Source organism: Zingiber officinale, chromosome 9B (assembly GCF_018446385.1).
Source record: "Zingiber officinale cultivar Zhangliang chromosome 9B, Zo_v1.1, whole genome shotgun sequence".
NCBI classification, from domain to species: domain Eukaryota; kingdom Viridiplantae; phylum Streptophyta; class Magnoliopsida; order Zingiberales; family Zingiberaceae; genus Zingiber; species Zingiber officinale.
The window spans coordinates 24,899,018-24,918,522 of record NC_056003.1 but is presented as its reverse complement, the minus strand read 5'-3'; positions in this window follow the sequence as shown (position 1 = coordinate 24,918,522).

The window sequence follows — 19,505 nt, the reverse complement described above, 5'->3', positions numbered from 1 at the left end:
GTTTAAAACTTATACTTGAATACTTTTATACTTATGTGAAACTTATTTTACTTGTTCAAAAGCTTATACTTATAATACTTCAAAATAATAATCAACTTTCTTCTTGGGCCCGACAACTGTACTTGCTATGCGCGCATCCCTAACTAGATCCGAGATAGCTGGTCCCGAATCTAGTAGGGTTTACTAGGTTATCTAAACCTAGGGACGACTATGGGAGCCCAACCCAAGGACAACTGAGAGTCCATCACAGTGCCACTAATAAAAGTAAAATACTTGTTATCTTTTAATACTTCTAATATATAATGCCTCGGCATTTTAACAAACACCTTCTGTGCCAAAAATCCCTAAAGTCTTGACTTTGGGATCTACTTAAGGCCTTGGCATTTTTCTTTCTTTTCTTTATCTTTCTTATACTTTTCTTAAACTCAAAATACTGTTAGGGTATTTTTCCATATGCATATATAAGTGAAATCAACTAGGTAACACACAATCATGCATATTTAAGGGAAATCTAAAGCCTTGTTCTACAATGCTATCCATAAACTATTTATTAGCAAATCTGTATTGCTAAAGAAACTAAATACTTAAAGCAAATCTACACTACAATGCTTAAAAAAATTCTGTACTGCAATGCTTAACAGAAATCTGCATTGCAATGTTAAATAAAAATCTGCACACTAATGCTTAATAAAATCTGCACACTAATACTTAATAAAAATCTGCACTAAAATTCTGCACTACAAGGAGATCTAAACTACACTAAAATTCTACACTACAAGGAGATTTCAACTGCATTAAAATTCTGCACTTCAAGGAGATCTAAACTGCACTAAAATTCTCACATGGCAATTATAAACCTAGAATTTCATATTCTAGTAATCGACTAAGACCAAATGGAATGTAACGCCCGCCCTCCCTGCTAACCCTAAGGGACGGGGTTACGATACTCTACGTACATATTACAGCGGAAGATTAAAAATCATTTTTCTTGGTTTAATAAAAACCGAACTACATTAATATGGTTTCCATAACATGATAACAAGTTAAATAAAAACATAACATCAAGTCAACCATATAGTACTACAATATATGAAACCAAAGTGTAATTCTTAAAAGTTCTTAAAGCAGGTTATTATTTGGTTGCCTAGCCACCGCCACACACATCTCCTTGCCTCTCCTGCTGCTCCTTTAGCTCATCCAGCTTTTTCCTTTATCTGTGGTACAAGGAAGAAGCTATGAGCACTCATGGCTCAGTAAGTTCCTTTCCTACTCACTAAAACCAAAAATCATTACATAATCAAAGAATATATCAACATAACATAATCTCAACTAGTCATGGCATAACATATCATACTCTTTAAGCATATCATGCAACATAACAAAATCATAACTAGTCATGGCATATCATCTCTTAAAGCATAGCATGAAACATAACATAATCATATCTAATCATGGCATATCATCTCTTAAAGCATAGCATGAACCATATCATAGTCATATCTAATCATGGCATATCATAAATCATAGCATCATCACAACATGATCATAAAGTATATGCAATATGATTTTGAAAACATGTATCCGAAAAACATGTGTATGTCTCATGATCTTTAAAACCATTTTTCTTACATATATACTTGAACATAATATCAACATATTCAGGGCCCCGGCTTGTATCATACATACATAACATAAATGCGCGCGTCCTAAGTATATCCAAGGTAGCAAGTCTTGAATCATACTAGGAACTAGGTCAAGATCACAAAGCATGGCCTAGGGGCATACTTAAAGAGTCCATCCCTTATCAGCCTAGATCACAAAGCAAGGCCTAGGGATGTACTAAGGAGCCCATCCCTTATTAGCCTAGATCACAAAGCAAGGCTTAGGGGCGTACTAAGGTGCCCATCCCTTATTGGCCTAGATCACAAAGCAAGGCCTATAGACTGATTAGGAGTCCACCCTTGGTACAAGCCTTACAAAGTAAAGTAGCATATATAAAAATGCATCATTTAGTCACATAGCATAGCATAAAAGTATGCATCACTTAGGCATGCATTATGTCATAAAAGTATGCATCACTTAGGCATACATCATATCATAAAAGTATGCATCACTTAGGCATACATCAAGTCTTAAGAAAGTATGCATCACTTAGGCATACATCATATCATAAAAAGTATGCATCACTTAGGCATACATCATGTCATGCATATTTCTATCCACATAACATATCATAAAAACATGCATATTCTAAGCACATAGCATATCATTAAAGCATGCATATTTCTACTCACAGAACATATCATAAAAGTATGCATATTCTAAGCACATAGCATATCATTAAAGCATGCATATTTCTAAGCACATAACATATCATTCAAACATGCATATCTCTATCCACATATCATATCATAAAAGGTATAAATCACAAGCATACATGGTTAAGCATAAGGGTGCATCATGTGATTATACTATCATAAGAAACATGGTAACATAGTTAACTTGGGTTCTAAGCTTCCTAAACCCTTGGGTTCCTATCATGGCCGAACCCCCTTAGGTCTCAATTTAGGTAAAAACAACTTCCAAGCATGTGAAACCTAAATTATCATTACATGAATTTCATAGGAAGCATTATAAGTATGATTTACTTGGTTTCTAAGTTCTCCAAGTCCTTAAACTCATGTGACCGAACCCTATCAGTATATAAACAAGGTCCCAAATGTCATGAAAGTATGGAAACCTTAAACCATATTTATAGCATTATTTTCAAGTAACATAGTAAGCATATTGAGCTAGTTCCTAAGTCCTTCAAGCCCTTAACATATGTCATAGTCAAACTTTTAACAAGTGTTCATTAGGGCTAAAAACAAACATACAAGCATGTGAACTTGAACTAACATCATGTATAAATTCATAACAAGACATTATACAACATGTATGGTCGAAACTTACCCTAGCCTCAATTAGGTCATTAAACAACATATAGCATGGGAACTTTGTCTTTCTACTTATCATATTCCATATAAAGTGACATAAGCATATTTAATTCTTGTTCTAGAGTTTCTAGGGCATCTATTCCTTCATGTCCGAAACATACAATGGTCCATTTAGGTCATGGAAAAATTATACAAGCATGTGACACAATCAACACATTATCCTATTTTCATAAGAAGCACTTTTAACACATTTGGTTTCATTTCTAAGGCCTCTAGGTCTTTCAAACCCTACTTGGCCGAAAATCAACAGTATATAAACTTGCTTCAAATAGCCTAAAAGCATAAGAAATCATACAAGTTTCATAGCATGTATAAAGACAAGCATAATAATCATACATGTGAATTGTGTCTTAGGCTTCCTAGGTTTCTTTCCCTTTTTCTTTTATTTTTCCTCATGGCCGAAACCTACCAATCTTTAAACTAGGTTTTAAGTGGCCTAAAGCATGGAAAACCTAAGTAAGTTTCATGCCAAAAATTACTAATAACATCATATACAAAGTTGGTTCATAAACAAGCTAGGACCCTTGTGATCTTACATGTCATATATCATGTAACTAAATTTCTATACTCCAATTAAACATGAGAGCATTAAACAACTTTCATATCATAATATCACAGAGGTCTTGAGCATATTAGAATCTTGTTTAAGCTTTTCTAAACTATCCATCTTATCATGGCCGAAAATCTACAATAAAAGTTCATGAATTTCTAGCAATGTTCAACATGAAATTCTACAAGAGAACTCTATATCCTATCATTCAAACATGGTTACTTAAATTTAAAGGTCTTCCTAACCCTAAGCCCTTTTCTTGGCCGAAATATATAAATAGATTTCTTTTGGTTCCAAGTAACTTTTAAGCAAGAAAACCAATAAAAGATCCTTAATAGTTCATGGAGAGAATCTTGCACTAGTTTGGTTACACAATATTTTCCCTAACCTCCTTAAAATATTTTTGGCCAAAATTCTAGGGTTAGGTACTCCTCTGATTAAGCATCATTTAGGTATAAAAACATGAATAAAATCCTTCCTACATAGCATATAAAACATATCATAAAATAAAGACTTGTTTAAACCTTCCTAGATTTGAAAACCCTTTCTTTAGCCGAATTTTCTTAAATTCTTTCCTAGGTTTTATAATCCTCGTAAAATCCGAAAAGCACATAAAAAGCCTTGTACCACAGGTGAGGGGAAGCTTACATCCTTTTCGCTTGTGGATCTAAGGTATGGTGATGGAAGAGGTAGCCTCTTCTTCTAGTTCCTTTCCCTTGATTCCCTTACTTTGTCCTCCTTGTATCTTAGGCTTTCTTAGGAGAAAACCTTGGATTTGGGGCCGAAGATGGAGGAGAGGGGACTGATGGTTTTGGTGAGGGAGAGGAAGAATGAGAGAAAATGAGAGAAAAATAAACTTCTCTTTTCTTGCTCCCTTTTATGTTAAGGGGGAAGAGGTAGCAAACTTAGTTTTTGCTTTCCTTCTCCCTTAGCCTTTTTTTTTCTATTTTATTTTTATTTTTATTTATTTATTTATCCCCATCATTCATGGTGAAATAAGGGGGAATGAATCCCCTTAATTCCTCTTTAAATTTTAGGCAAAACCAAAGAGGAAGAAGGAGAGAAAGGGAGGAAGGCAAGTTGCCTTTCTCTTGCTCCTTTCTTGTTTTCTTTTTGCTAGCTTTTACTCTTACCTTTATCATGAGTTTCCCTCCTTTGCTATCAATATCTTCTCTCTATCCCAATTGGTTTCTACTAATTAATTCTATGAATTATAATATAAGAGGTTCAAGGTTCAATCCTTGACCTTCACTTCTTTTTATTTCATTTTATTTCTTTTTGCTTCAACTCACTTCCTATTATTTTTCTAAGGCAAAATCCTACATTCATATATTTATCTTACAAGCTTAGTGGGTATTACATGGAATCCTTGATATTGACACATCCAAGTACTTTAATTCTGAACATCAATTATGCCATTAAACATATGGTCAGAAAGGAATTCTCAGTATAAAATCTATATTGATCAACATATAAATCTCTTTTCTCATCTTCTAAACTAAACTTCTACTCTGAAGTTACTACTTGCATATCTAAATTACTCACATACATCTCACCTGTTAAATTCATTACATCAATTCAAATCATCTTTAGTCTTAATACATGATACTCACCAAAACAACATATTACATATGCTCATCTTCACTTTTTCATCCACACTTCTGCACTAAAGAGATTATACTACCTATTTCATCATAAAATAAACCAAAATCACTGCCGGATCAACCTCCAATTAGCCTAATAAACCAATACTTAATCCAAGCCATTCTATGTTCATTGCCTAATAGCAGAACAAAGGGAAACTAAAAGCTTAAAGAAAAATCTAACTATATACTTGGAATAAAAGGCAGTTCATTGCATAGATATATATATAAACCAAAACTAAAAATCTACATCAATCAAGGCTAAATCCACCAACAATCTGCCCAAAACTTTAAAGAGTATTGGGAAGGATCAAACATCATCGAATCCAGCAACAATCCATAAAAATCTTGGCCTAGAGTCACAATCTATTTGACAGAATCTGAACAAAACCCAATTTTATTTTAAACACCTAAAATTCCTTCAGAAATCCAGAAAACACCACAAGCCGGAGAAAGATATCTCGGAAAGTGATTGAACCTCAACAAAATCATCAAATTGAATTCACAGCAGTTAGCCTTAAGAACATACTTCTTATAGTATGCTTCAGAAGAACATTAAGAAGGAAACAAAATCCGAAACCTCAATCCACGGCAGAAACTTCAAAGCTCGGTTCCATGCAACTTACTTCGGAAAAACAATGAACTAACAAGAAAACTACTCCATAGCTACTCTTACCGCAGGTGAGGAGCAACTTACCACGATTCCTGAATTCAAACCGAAGGAGAATAACTTCTAGGGTTTCTGAGATGCTTGAGTTCCTGACCTCTTCTTGTGCCTATGCGTCCACCTCACCGAGAGGATCGTGAAGAGGCGAAAAGCTCTCAGATTGGACACTCACCGGACGCCGGAGAGAAGCCCTAACTCGGCTTCGCTTTCCACCCGAGAGAAGTCGCCGACGCCGCGCACGCGTGAGAGGAGAAGAGAGGAAAAACTAGGTCACGGGAAAATTAATCAAGCCCTAAGTTCTTTTCTTATAACTAAATATTCGGTTAACTTCTTTAAATAAATTTGCTACCTTTTCTAAACAGATCCGCTCGCGTGAACACTTGGTTGCCCGCGCGTTGCTTAGGACTTGGCTCGTGGGTTCGAATCTCGGCTGCAACCATTTTCTTCCTATTATCTCCCCTTATTAACTTCTACTACTTAAATACATTTCTCTCTTCTTTTAATCAGCAACGCCTGCTTGGGCTTCTGGTCAGCCGAGACAATGTAAGGTCTTGCTTAGCCGGAGGTCTTCGGTTCAAACCTTGGCTTAATTTCTTTTAAATCAGCAATATGTAAAAATCTGCGTACATGGCAGGATTCATAAACTTAAGTACTAGAGTTTATGCAAAATGAACCAATCTGCGTACATGGCAGCGGTTGAACAGGATTAAAAATTTAACATATATATTTCCAATACATAAAAATCTATACAATTCTTAGCAACCCTATGTAGCCAAATGTGACACTAGAACTATTCCAGCCATATCAGCCAAGCGGCTGGAATAGTGAATACTATGTCAAAATCTGCACGTTTCTAGATTTCCCAACAAATTTCAGCAACATTAAAGCAACAATACAAGAAATCTAGTAATTGATTTATCTACCAAATCCTAGTAGCAGCAACTCAAAAATAAATAATAATCTTTAGCAATGCAAAAGAATCAATTCGTGGAAAAATCTCTTATCTAGTTAGCAATGCAGATCTGACAATACAAAAGACTAAACTAGTAATGCATATTAGAACAATTCACTAGGAGCTTCTTAGATCTCCCCATAGTCCCAAACATCACAGACCATCACCACCATCTTGTCACCTTCCTCCTTATACTTTAGCTTTTCCTTTATCTGCAGTAGGAGGAAAATGAATCTATAAGCGGATTGCTTAGTAAGTACTAAACTATCTCACAAAAAACTCTAAAGTGCATAAGATACAAGGGTGCTAAAATTGAAGTGCTAAATAAAAAAGCTACTCATGCTCATCTAATAGCAAAGCACTAAAATAATATGCATGCTAGAAATAAAGCTAATCATGCTTAATAAACTCATAAGGAAAGCAAATGAACCAATACTGTATGCTTGGAATTATAAGAGCTAAACTTTGCTGGTTCTAAACATAGGTGATACTTGTTTCATTCACTTATAGCCTTATACTTGAAATTAATATTTACTTTCTTCTTCTCTTTCTTGGGCACAGGCTTAGTACCAAATGTGCGCTCTCTCATAGAGACTGAGGTAGCGAGCCTCCAGTCCTATGAGGGTAAAGACCTTGGTCTTACTAGGGCCAAGACCTTGGAATTGATCACCTGGATTTGTTTAACGACAACCTCGGAAGTCGGGTACTAGCCTCTTACTTTAAATTACTTGTTATCTTTTCTAACTAGACATTGGTCTTTTTCTCTACTCATAACTTCTCATGATCCCCTAATAGGGCCTACTAGAACACTGTAAGTATATCTAACAAGTAGGGAATTGCAACTAATTGAGCAGGCTATAAAAATAAAGCAAGGCCAATCAAACTACAAGATAAACATATTAGCTGTTCATGTTCAAGAAAACTAAGAACTAACACTACGTACTTTATATAAAGGCTGTTCTTGCCCTTTTGAGTGGCAAGGAAAATGCTAAACTCATTCTAACTAAATAAAGGTTGTTCTTGCCCTTAAAATAGCAACAAAAGATCTATCCAAACATACTAGTGTACCAAATTGTGCATGCTCATTAAGTAGCAAGGAAAGCTAAACCGTGCATGCTCAAGTTAATGGTTGTTCATGTTCATAGAGGTAGCAAAGCAAAACCAAAAAAAGTGCACACTAATTAATGAGGCTGTTTATACACTTTGATTTGCAAGAATGCACACTGAAAGTATTACCAAGAAGATTTAAAGTAGCATATTAAGGTAGTAACAAAACTTAAACTACATGCTACTTTAATATAACTGTTTATGCTTACTAAATAGCCAAAAGAACCTAAAAACCATAATACGACATACAAGCAATTCATGCTCATTGGAACAGCAAAGAGAGGAATTGAGTAGCAATGCTAACTATAGCAATTCGACACAACAAGGAATGAAAACCTAAAGTTCGGAGCAACTCCTACCACAGGTGAGTAGTACTTACTCCTTGTTCTTGCACTTACAACCGAGAAGAGATCCTAGGGTTTCGGAGAGATGAAGATCTCGGCTTCTCCTTCGTGCTCACGTCGCTCTTTGCCGAGGTGATCCTGATTTCATGAAGCTCTTTCAGAAAGAGTCTCTCGCCGACCGCCGGAGTGAAGACCTAGGCCCCGTCATCGCCCTTTTTCACCCGAACAGAGACGCGCCGTAACGAGGAAGGGGAAGGAAAGATTAGGTTTTTTTTCGACGAGAAAGGGAACACCTAATCCCTATTTAACTAGGTTTAATTCGGTTCCAATTTCAACTTAAATACTATTTGGTTCGGGTTTTACTAAGAAACCCACGGCTGGTCTGTTCGCTAAACGAACCTCTGCTTAACCCGAGGTTTCCGGTTTAAACCTCGGCTTGGACATTTTTTTTTTTGTCAAAACTTCTTTCGTTTCATAAAAAATACCAAACGATCTCCAAAAATTGCGTAAACATACTCTAAAAATTTCTAAAAACCTCTAGAATATTTCTATGCAATTTCTAAATATTTTTAAGGACTTTCGGAACATAAAACAAGGAAATTTAGATTGTTACAATTCCCCATACCTTATAAAAAGTTTATCCTCGAACTTAGAATAGTTCTGGACATTTCTGTCTCATACTCTCCTCACGCTCCCAAGTGACTTCCTCGTGCTTCTGGTTCTACCAGATGACCTTCACTAGTGGCATTTCTTTGTTTCTTAGTCTCTTGACTGCTCTGTCCACTATCTGCGTAGGTATGCTCTCGTAGCTAAGATTGTAACGCCAGAAAATTCTCAAAATTATTTTAGAAATATTCTATGATTTTTTTCTGGAATTTTAGGATATTTTTACAGAATTTTTAGAGTAGCGGAAGTAGCAAAAATAAATAGGATCGTAAAAGGGTCTAGGCGGGTATTGAACCCGAGACCTATGGGGTCCTACGAATTATAGATAGCTCTAGTAACCAAGTGAACCCAGCAGGGCCGTGCTGAAAGGAAAGGGGAACAATTATATTTATATTTGAGTTGGGCCGAATTACCCACTTAATATAAATAGGGAAAGGATTAAGTGAGGTTTTATTTTTGATCGGGATTTCTTTCTCCCTCAAAACCTCACCGTCGAACCCCTCTCTCCCGCACCCTCTCTTCACGCCAAAGCCAAGGAAAGGCTAGGGTTTCATCCCTAGGGTCATAAGGGCTCCTTCCGGCAACAACTCCGACACGGGGACGCTTCCCTCCGCAAGGGGAACGCATAGACGCGAGAAGATCGTCGAAAGGATCGTCTTCTCCGGAAATTTAGCGATTATAATCGTAAGAAAATTAGAGCAGATGGTAAGAAACCCCTCACCTGCAGTATAAGTAGCTCTCGTGTGATTTTCTACTTTGTTTAGTAGCATACAAATTCTGGACACATGGGTTGTGCAATAGTGCACACTAGGTGTTCGATAATATGTTCAGCACAGGAAAAATACAACTTAGCCATTTTAATAGCCTAATTAAATGCAATAGAAGCATTTATTCAATATGTACAGTTTTATTATAGTTTATATGGGACTACGGTCCAATGGGTGGGCTCCCACAGTCGCCTCTAGGTTCAGATAACCTAGAAATAGCAATATAAGAAAAATTCAGCTATAACCAGTATTTTATTTTAGCAGTGGCACTGTATTGGATTAGATATCCATTGGGTTGGGCTCCCACAGTCGTCCCTAGGTTTAGATAACCTAGTAAACCCTACTAAATTCGGGACTTGCAAACCCGGGTCTAGTTAGGGATGCGCGCATAGCACGTACAAATGTCGGGCCCCTCAGCAGCATGATTAGTATTTTGATGTATTAGTATAAATAGTTTTCAAACTCTCACAATCAGTTATGTGAACATGATTTAAATTCAGTATTAGCTTAGTTCAGTCAGCTCAGTTTATATCAGTTTAGCTTCTTTCCAGGGATATATGTGATAGTTTCATGCTTAGCTCTTGATATTCCATGACTAGTTTTGATGCCATGTTTTAGTATGCATGACTAGTGACTTCAGTATTTATATTTCAGCATGTCATCATGTATTTCAAATAACATGCTTTGAAAACATAAATTGCATCGTATGCATTTTTTAGTGAGGTAGATGGTTTCTTACTAAGCTCTCAAGCTTATAGATACTCTTTTCCTTATACTGCAGATATAGGTAAAGGAAAGATGGACTAGCGGAGGCTGGAGGTTAATGCGATGAAGATGTGTGTGGAAGGAACCTGGAATAGAGATCTTAGAGAAATTAGCAAACTAAGACTTTAGTTTTATATAATGTTATTTTCCGCATTTCTATTTATTTTAATGCCTTGAACCGTGAAAGACTTGCTTAGATTGTTAGTACTTACGCTTATAATCCTAGCTATGTGTTGTTAGTATGTTTCCAGCTATTATAGAACTCTTGTAGTTGAGTTTGGCACGAAACAGTGCTGAAATCAGAGCCTTGCTGCGAAATCAGAAATCCCAATCGATCAGCGGATCGATTGAGGGCCCTCAATCGATCAGGGGATCGATTGGGAGCCTGGTTCCACGAACAGTAAGCTTCTGGATCGATCAGCGGATCGATCCAGTCGCATTTTGTTGCAAACAGTGAGTTCGGGGATCGATTGTTCGATCGATCGGGGAAATCGCTCCCGCGAACAAAGAGCCCTGGAATCGATCGCTGGATCGATTGGCCCGTCTGGATCGATCAGCCGATTGATCCAGAATATTATCCCGAGCACAGTAGCAACCTGAATCGATCCATGGATCGATCCAACAGCTTCCAATCGATCGAGTTCAACCTGGATCGATTGGGAAGCTGAGTTTCGACCAAGAGACCTGGTAATTCAGCTCCTTGACCATAGGGGATGTAGAATATGCCATGTATACCTTAGATTGCATCCCTTAGCACATGTAGGACCAAGAACTTGTGTTAGCTTAGTAAAGTTTTAAATTGGTATAGTTTTCCGCACCTAGACTAGTGATGGTCATGGATATAGCTTAGCACAGCATAATGTGATGATCCGGCCTTACAGCCTAGCCAGTAGAAGGCGGGTCGTTACAGAGTTGTATCAGAGCAGAAAATTCCATACTTCCTACACACACATCAGCATTGAACCTGCAGCTTCCAAGTAAGAATACCTCTCACTTTGTATGTTTATTGCTTTCATGTTTGTAGACAACTAAAGTATGCTTATCTGTGAAGGCGGGTCGTTACAGAGTGGTATCAGAGCAGAAAATTCCATACTTCCTACACACACATCAGCATTGAACCTGCAGCTTCCAAGTAAGAATACCTCTCACTTTGTATGTTTATTGCTTTCATGTTTGTAGACAACTAAAGTATGCTTATCTGTGATAGTAACTAACATGATAGTATTAGCTATGTAAACATCATGCTTTAGTTATGTATGTCCTTTTTCCCTTAGAAATGGCACGAGGACGCCCAGCTAGAAGGGCCCCAGCTACTGAGCCCCAGCATGAGGCTGGCAGTTCAGTGCCAACAGGAGATAGTCACCTTAAAGGCTAATCAGCAGAATACTCCCACAGTCACCCCCGAACCAAACATAGCAACCCCAGTAGATATAGAGGTTCCACCAGTCCAGCCTACAGCACCAGTAGCCCCAGCAGCAGAGGCAAAGAGAGAAGCCTATCTGATCCAGTGGTAGAGAGTCAAGCCCGAGAACTTCTCAGGCACCAGTGAACCATGGGATGCTCAAGCCTGGTTCAAAACACTGGAGAGTACGATGGAGCTTCTGGACTGGCCAGAACAGGAGAAGGTGAAATGTGCCTCCTTCTGCTTGATAGGAGATACACGTATGTGGTGGGAGAGAATTAGAGTGAAGCGCCTAGTGAACCAGATGACATGGGCTGACTTCGAGAAAGAATTCTTCGAGGAGTTCTTTCACATGCGGGTCACAAACCGCCACTATGACGAGTTCACTGAGTTTCGTCAGGGCAACCTATCAGTTGAGGAAGCCGTGAAGAAATTCAATAGACTGACTCGTCTATGCCCTGAACTAGTCAGCACAGAAAAAGAAAGAGTCCGGTTGATGCTCAAGATGCTGAGGCCGGAAATAGCAAGGAACGTGGCTGGCGGCATTCATAGGACGCAAACCACTGAAGAACTAGTCAGCAGTGCTCTGACCACCGAGCACTACCAGAACAATATCAAACAGCAAAAGTAAGTCCTCTCAGATTCCAAAGGGCAAGGAGGCTCAGGTACTCAGAAATAACAGGGCCACAGCTCTAACTGGAAAGGGAACTCCAGTAGCAAGCGCAAACCAGGGAGTTACCTGAAGGGAGGACCAGCTAGTAAACAGCCCAGTTATCCCAAATGTGCTACTTGTGGGAAATTTCACCCAGGAGTTTGTCACAAGGGCACACACGGATGCTTTGAGTGTGGATAGGAAGGGCATATGGCTAAGCAGTGCCCAAACAAGACCAGTTTTCCTCAACCACAGCCGATTCAGTACGGAGGCCAGCTAGCATAGCTACATCAGATGCAGGCCGTTCTAGATGGTCCACACATCAGCCATGGCAGATTAGAAGCCCCTCCAGCTACCACTAATGCGAGGATCTATTCACTCACCAGAGAGGACGCAGCAAATGTCTCGACAGTTGTTTCAGGTCAGATCAGTATTTTACAGCAAAGTACAACTGTCTTGTTCGATACTGGGGCAACCCATTCTTATATATCCAGGACATTTGCCGAGAAGTTAGTGATACCCCCAGCGGTACTCAGTAGTCAGTTTCTGACGACATTACCTTCAGGAGAAATTATGGCATCCACGCACTGGCTCAGGGCAGTGCCAGTCATTATAGCAGATAGAGAACTCTTTTGTTATCTGATAGTGCTAAATATGACTGATTACGATGTCATTTTTGGAATGGACTTCCTAATCAGATACGGTGCCTCTATCGAGTGCCGTAAACAAAAAGTCATATTCCAACCGGAAGCAGAAGTACGGTTCGAGTACATCGGAGAACCAAAGAGAAAGGCCAAGAAGTTTCTCTCGGCTCTAAAAGAACAGAAGTTAATGGATACAGGATGTACGGGATTTTTAGCGCATGTAGTCAATGTCAGTCAGGACAAGGACCAACAGCTAGCAGAGGTCCGAGTCGTATGTGACTACCTAGCAGTCTTCCCTGAGGAGTTACCTGGTCTAACACCAAACAGGGAGATTGAATTTGAGATAGAACTCATTCTCAGTACGAATCCTATCTCCAAAGCACCTTACCGCATGGCTCCAGCAAAACTGAAGGAACTTCATGAGCAACTACAGGAGCTACTTGAAGAGGGCTTCATACGTCCTAGTCACTCGCAATGGGGAGCGCCTGTATTGTTTGTGAAGAAGAAAGACGGGAGCATGCGCCTGTGCATAGACTACCGGGCACTGAACCAAGTCACCATCAAGAACAGGTATCCTCTTCCTAGAATAGATGACCTGTTCGATCAGCTAAAGGGAGCAGCAGTGTTCTCTAAGATAGACCTCAGATCAGGTTATCATCAGGTGAAAGTTAAAGAAGGGGATATACCCAAGACAGCGTTCAGGACTAGATACGGACACTACGAGTTCCTAGTCATGCCCTTTGGCGTGACAAATGCTCCAGCTACTTTCATGGACCTCATGAACAGAGTATTCAGAGAATACTTAGATAAGTTCGTTATCGTGTTCATCAATGACATCCTTATCTATTCAGGAACTCAGGAAGAACACACAGAGCACCTGATAATAGTATTGCAAACCCTTCAACAGAACCAGCTATACGCCAAGTTCACGAAATGTGAATTCTGTCTCGATCAAGTAGCCTTTCTGGGTCACATCATCTCCAAGGATGGTATCATGGTAGACCCTAGTAAAATAGAAGCTGTGAGTAACAAACCCAAGAACGCTAGTGAGATCAGAAGCTTTTTGGGACTAGCAGGTTATTACAGAAAGTTTGTAGAGGATTTCTCCAGGATAGCCTCACCACTGACAGCTCTTACCCGAAAGAACAGAAAATTTCAGTGGACAGACGACTGTGAGAACAACTTCAGCGAGCTAAAGAGTAGATTGACCAGTGCACCTATTCTGACTCTACTAGAAAACACAGACAGCTTTGATATTTATAGTGACGCCTCTAAATTGGGACTAGGAGCAGTACTGATGCAAGATGGTAAGGTGATCGCCTATGCCTCCAGACAACTCAAAGACTATGAGAGGAACTATCCTACTCATGATCTTGAGCTTACAGTAGTTGTGTTCGCTCTCAAAATTTGGAGACATTACTTGTATGGAGCTCAGTGCAGAGTGTATACAGATCACCAGAGTCTAAAGTACTTCTTCACTAAGAAGGATCTGAATATGTGACAGCGTAGATGGCTGGAGCTGGTCAAAGATTATGACATAGACATCCTCTACCACCCAGGAAAAGCCAATAAGGTGGCAGACGCACTTTGTAGAAAGTCTGATGCTACCTTACTATCCCTAGTAGCCATGTCACTGCCCCTACAGAGAGAGATCACAGATTTTGGTCTCGAACTTATAGTGGGACAGCTCTCTACTATGACATTAGCACCTAACCTGCTTGGTGACATTCAGACAGCTCAGGAGTAGGATCCTGAAATTCAGAAAATCAAGCAAGGGTTAGCAGAATCAGGAAGTAGAGAATTCAGAGTGTCCGATAGTGGGGTATTGCACTTTGGTGACAAACTCTGTGTTCCAGATCAGGAGGAACTAAAGAGAAAGATTTTAGATAAGGCTCACAGGACTCCCTATGCGATGAATCCGGGTTCCACCAAGATGTACCAGGACTTGAAAAAATATTTTTGGTGGCCTGGGATGAAAAGAGACATCGCTAGATATATTAGCACCTGTCTAACCTGTCAGAGGGTCAAGGCAGAACATCAGACACCAGGAGGAGAACTACAGCCTATCCAGATCCCAGAATGGAAGTGGGAAGATATTTCCATGGATTTCATAGTGGGATTACCCAGAACCACGAATGGTTTTGACGCCATCTGGGTAATAGTCGACAGATTGACTAAATTAGCCGACTTTTTAGCTATCAGGATATCCTATTCCATGGAGCAGCTGGCTCAGTTGTATCTCAAGGAGATCGTTAGACTACACGGAGTCCCACGAACCATTATTTCAGATAAAGACAGTCGATTCACATCACACTTCTGGGAGTGTGTACAGTCAGCATTGGACACGAAGTTAAAATTGTAACGCCCGCCCTCCCTGCTAACCCTAAGGGACGGGGCTACGATACTCTATGTACAAATTTTTCTTTTTAAAACAGCGGAAGACTTAAAATGATTTTCTTAGTTTAATAAAAACTTTTCTTTTGTTTCCTTTTCATCAAATCCGAACTACACTATCATGGCCTTAATAACATGATATCAAAATTAGTAGAAACATAACATCAAGTCACACATACGGTACTACAATTCATGATAACAAAGCATAGTTCTTTAAAAGTTTTTTTTTAAAGCAGGTTCTTATTTGGTTGCCTAGCCACTGCCACACACATCTCCTTGCCTCTCCTGCTGCTCCTCTAGCTCATCCAGTTTTTTCCTTTATCTGTGGTACAAGGACAGTAAGCTGTGAGCACTCATGGCTCAATAAGTTCCTTTCCTACTCACTAAAACCAAAAATCATAGTATAATCAAAGAATGTCTCAACATGGCATCATTTCAATTAGTCATGACATAATGTAACATACTCTTTTAAGCATATCATGCAACATGAAGAAATCATAACTAGTCATGGCATATCATAGCGTAAGCATAGCATGAAGCATAACATAATCTTATCTAATCATGGCATATCATCATAAGGAGTCATGGCATATCATACACATGGACATATCATGGAACATAACATAATCATATCTAACCATGGCATATCATAAATCATCATAAGGTATATGCAATATGATTTTGGAAAACATGTATCCGAAAAACATGTGTATGTCTCATGACCTTTAAAACCATTTCTTCTTACATATATATACTTGAACATAATCTCAACTTAAAGGGGATCCCGACTATGTACCACTTACATATTGCGCGCAACCTATGTAGGTCCAAGGTAGCAAGTCTTGAACCCTACAAGGCAAACATACTAGGCCCGAGTCTTACTCCATTGACCTAGGGGCACTTAGGAGCCCATCCCTAACGAGGCCCGAGTCTTATTCCATCGACCCCGGGGCGCTTATGGAGCCCACCCTTGGTACAAGCCACATAAAGTAAAGTACATGTCATACTTATACATATCATACATCATAAAAGCATGCATCACTTAGGCACACATCATATCATAAAAGTATGCATCACTTAGGCATACATCATGTCATAAAAGTATGCATCACTTAGGCATACATCATATCGTAAAGGTATGCATCACTTAGGCATACATCATGTCATAAAAGTATGCATCACTTAGGCATACATCATACCATAAAAATATGCATCACTTAGGCATACATCATATCATAACAATATGAATCACTTAGGCATAGATCATAAAAACATGCATATCTCAAGCATAAAGCATATTATCAAGCATGCATAATTTAACCACATAGTATATCATGAAAGCATGCATATTTTAAGCACTAAACATAGCATCAAAGCATGCCTAATTTAACCACATAGCATATCATGAGAGCATGCATAATTTAAGCACTAAACATAGCATCGAAGCATGCATAATTTAATCACATATCATAACATAAGCATGCATATTTTCAGCTCATATCATATCATCAAAGCATGTAAAATTTACCCACATATCATAACATAAAACATGCATCTTTTGAACTCATAACATATTGTAGAAATTCTCATTTTGTATAGCTCACAAGCATACATGTCTAAGCATAAAAGTGTATCATGTGATCATCCAATCATAAGAAACAATGTAACATGATTAAATTTGGTACTAAGCTTTCTAATCCCTTAGGTTCTTATCTTGGCCGAAACCCTCTTAAGTGTCAATCTAGGTTTTAAACAACATCCAAGCATGTAGAACCTAGTTCATCCACATATCATTCTCATAGGAAGTGTTATAAACAAGATTTACTTGGACTCCAAGTTCTCCAAGTCCTTAAACCTCATTTGGCCGAACCTTAACAAGTGTGAAACAAGGTTCTAAATGACATAAAGCATGGAAACCTTAACCATATTTATAGCATTTATTTCAAGGAATATGGTAAGCACAATTGAGTTAGTTCCTAAATTCTTTAAGCCCTTAACATTATGTCATGGCCAAAATTTACAAGTACTCATTTAGGTTTTCAAGCAAGCATACAAGCATGTGAACTTACTCTAACATCATGTATAAATTCATAAGTGGCCTCATACAAGTGGTCATGGCCGAAACTTCCCTTAGCATCAATTTAGGTCACTAACAACATATAGCATGTAAATTTTAGCTTTCTACATTTCATATTTCATGGGGAGTGACATGAGCATATTCAATGTAAGTTCTAGGGTTTCTAAAGCATGTATTCCCTTCATGGCCGAGACTTAAAGGTGTCCATTTGAATCATAGTTAAATATATAAGCATGTGAACACAATCAACATGTTATCTCAATTTCATAAGAAGCATCTTTAACATATGAGGTCTAAATTTTAAGGTTTCTAGGTCTTTAAACCCTACATGGCCGAACCACACCAAGCATGGAATTTGTTCAAATGGCATAAAAGCATAGAAAGTCATAACACATTTCATAACATGTATAAAAGTCAAGCACTATAAGCATACATTCAAGTTGTGTCTTAGGTTTCCTAGGTTTTTTTTTCCTTTCTTTATCTCATAGCATATGTTTGGCCGAAACCTTCCAAGTCTTTAAACTAGGTTTTAGGTGGCCTAAAGTATGGAAAACCTAAACAAGTTTTATGGCAAAAATATCAAAGAAACTATACATACAAGTTTGGTTCACAAACAAGCTAGGACCCTTGTGGTCTTAATTAACATATATCATGCAACCAATTTTCCTATACTCTAATTAAGCATGGGAGCATCAAACAACTTTCATATCTTATTGTCATGGAGGTTTTGAGCATGTTAAAAATCTGTTTAAGCTATTTTAAAGCATCCACCTTACCATGGCCGAAACATTAAAAGTGATGTTCATGAGTTTCTATCAACATACAAGCATGCAACTCTTTAAGAAACTCTATATTCTATCATATAAACATGGTGAGTTTAAATTCAAGTCTTCCTAACCCTAAACCCTTCCTTGGCCGAAACTTGTGAGTGGGATACTTTTGGTTCCAAGTAACCTTCAAGTATGAAAATGATAATGGATCCTTAACCATTTATTTAGAGGGTTTTGTAAAAGTTAGGTAAACAATTAAATTCCCTAGCCCTTACAAAACCTTTTTGGCCGAAACTCTAGGGTTAGATACATACCTAATCCAACATCACATATATATAAAAATATGAGAGAAAACCTTCTTACAAAGCATAGAAAAATTATCATGAATCAAAGCTTATATTAACATTCCTAGGATCAACAAGTCCTTTCTTTGGCCGAGTTTTCACAACTTTGTTTCTTGGTTTTAAAATCCTCATAAAATCCAAAAACACTTTAAAATCCCTTGTACCACAGGTGAGGGGAAGCTTACATCCTTTTCGCTTGTGGTTCTAAAGTGTGGTGATGGAAGAAGAGGTCTCTTCTTCTTGTTCTCCTCCTTTGATTTCCCTTGGTAGCCTTCCTTGTATTCTAGGAAGAACCTTGTTTTTTGGGGGCCGAAAATGGAGGAGAGGGGGCTGAGGTTCTCGGTGATGGAGAGGAGAGAATGAGAGAAATTAGAGAAAAATAAAATCTTCTCTTTACATACTCTCTTTTATGTTAAGGGGGAAGAGGTAGCAAAATTGGTTTTTGCTTTCCTTCTCCCTTTGCCCTTTTTTTTCATTTTTTTCTTTTTATTTTATTTATTTATTTGTTCTCATCATTCATGATGAAACAAGGGGGAATGAATCCCCTTAATTCCCCTCTTTAAGTCACGGCAAAAGAAAAAGAAAAGGGAGAGAAAAGAAGGAAGGCAAGTTGCCTTTCTCTTGCTCTTTTCTTGTTTTCTTTTGGCTAGCTTTTACTCTCACCCTTATCATGAGTTTCCCTCAGTTGCTATCAATATATTATTCCTATCCCAACTGGTTATTACCCATTAATCTTATCATTTACATCATGGGAGGTTCAAGGTT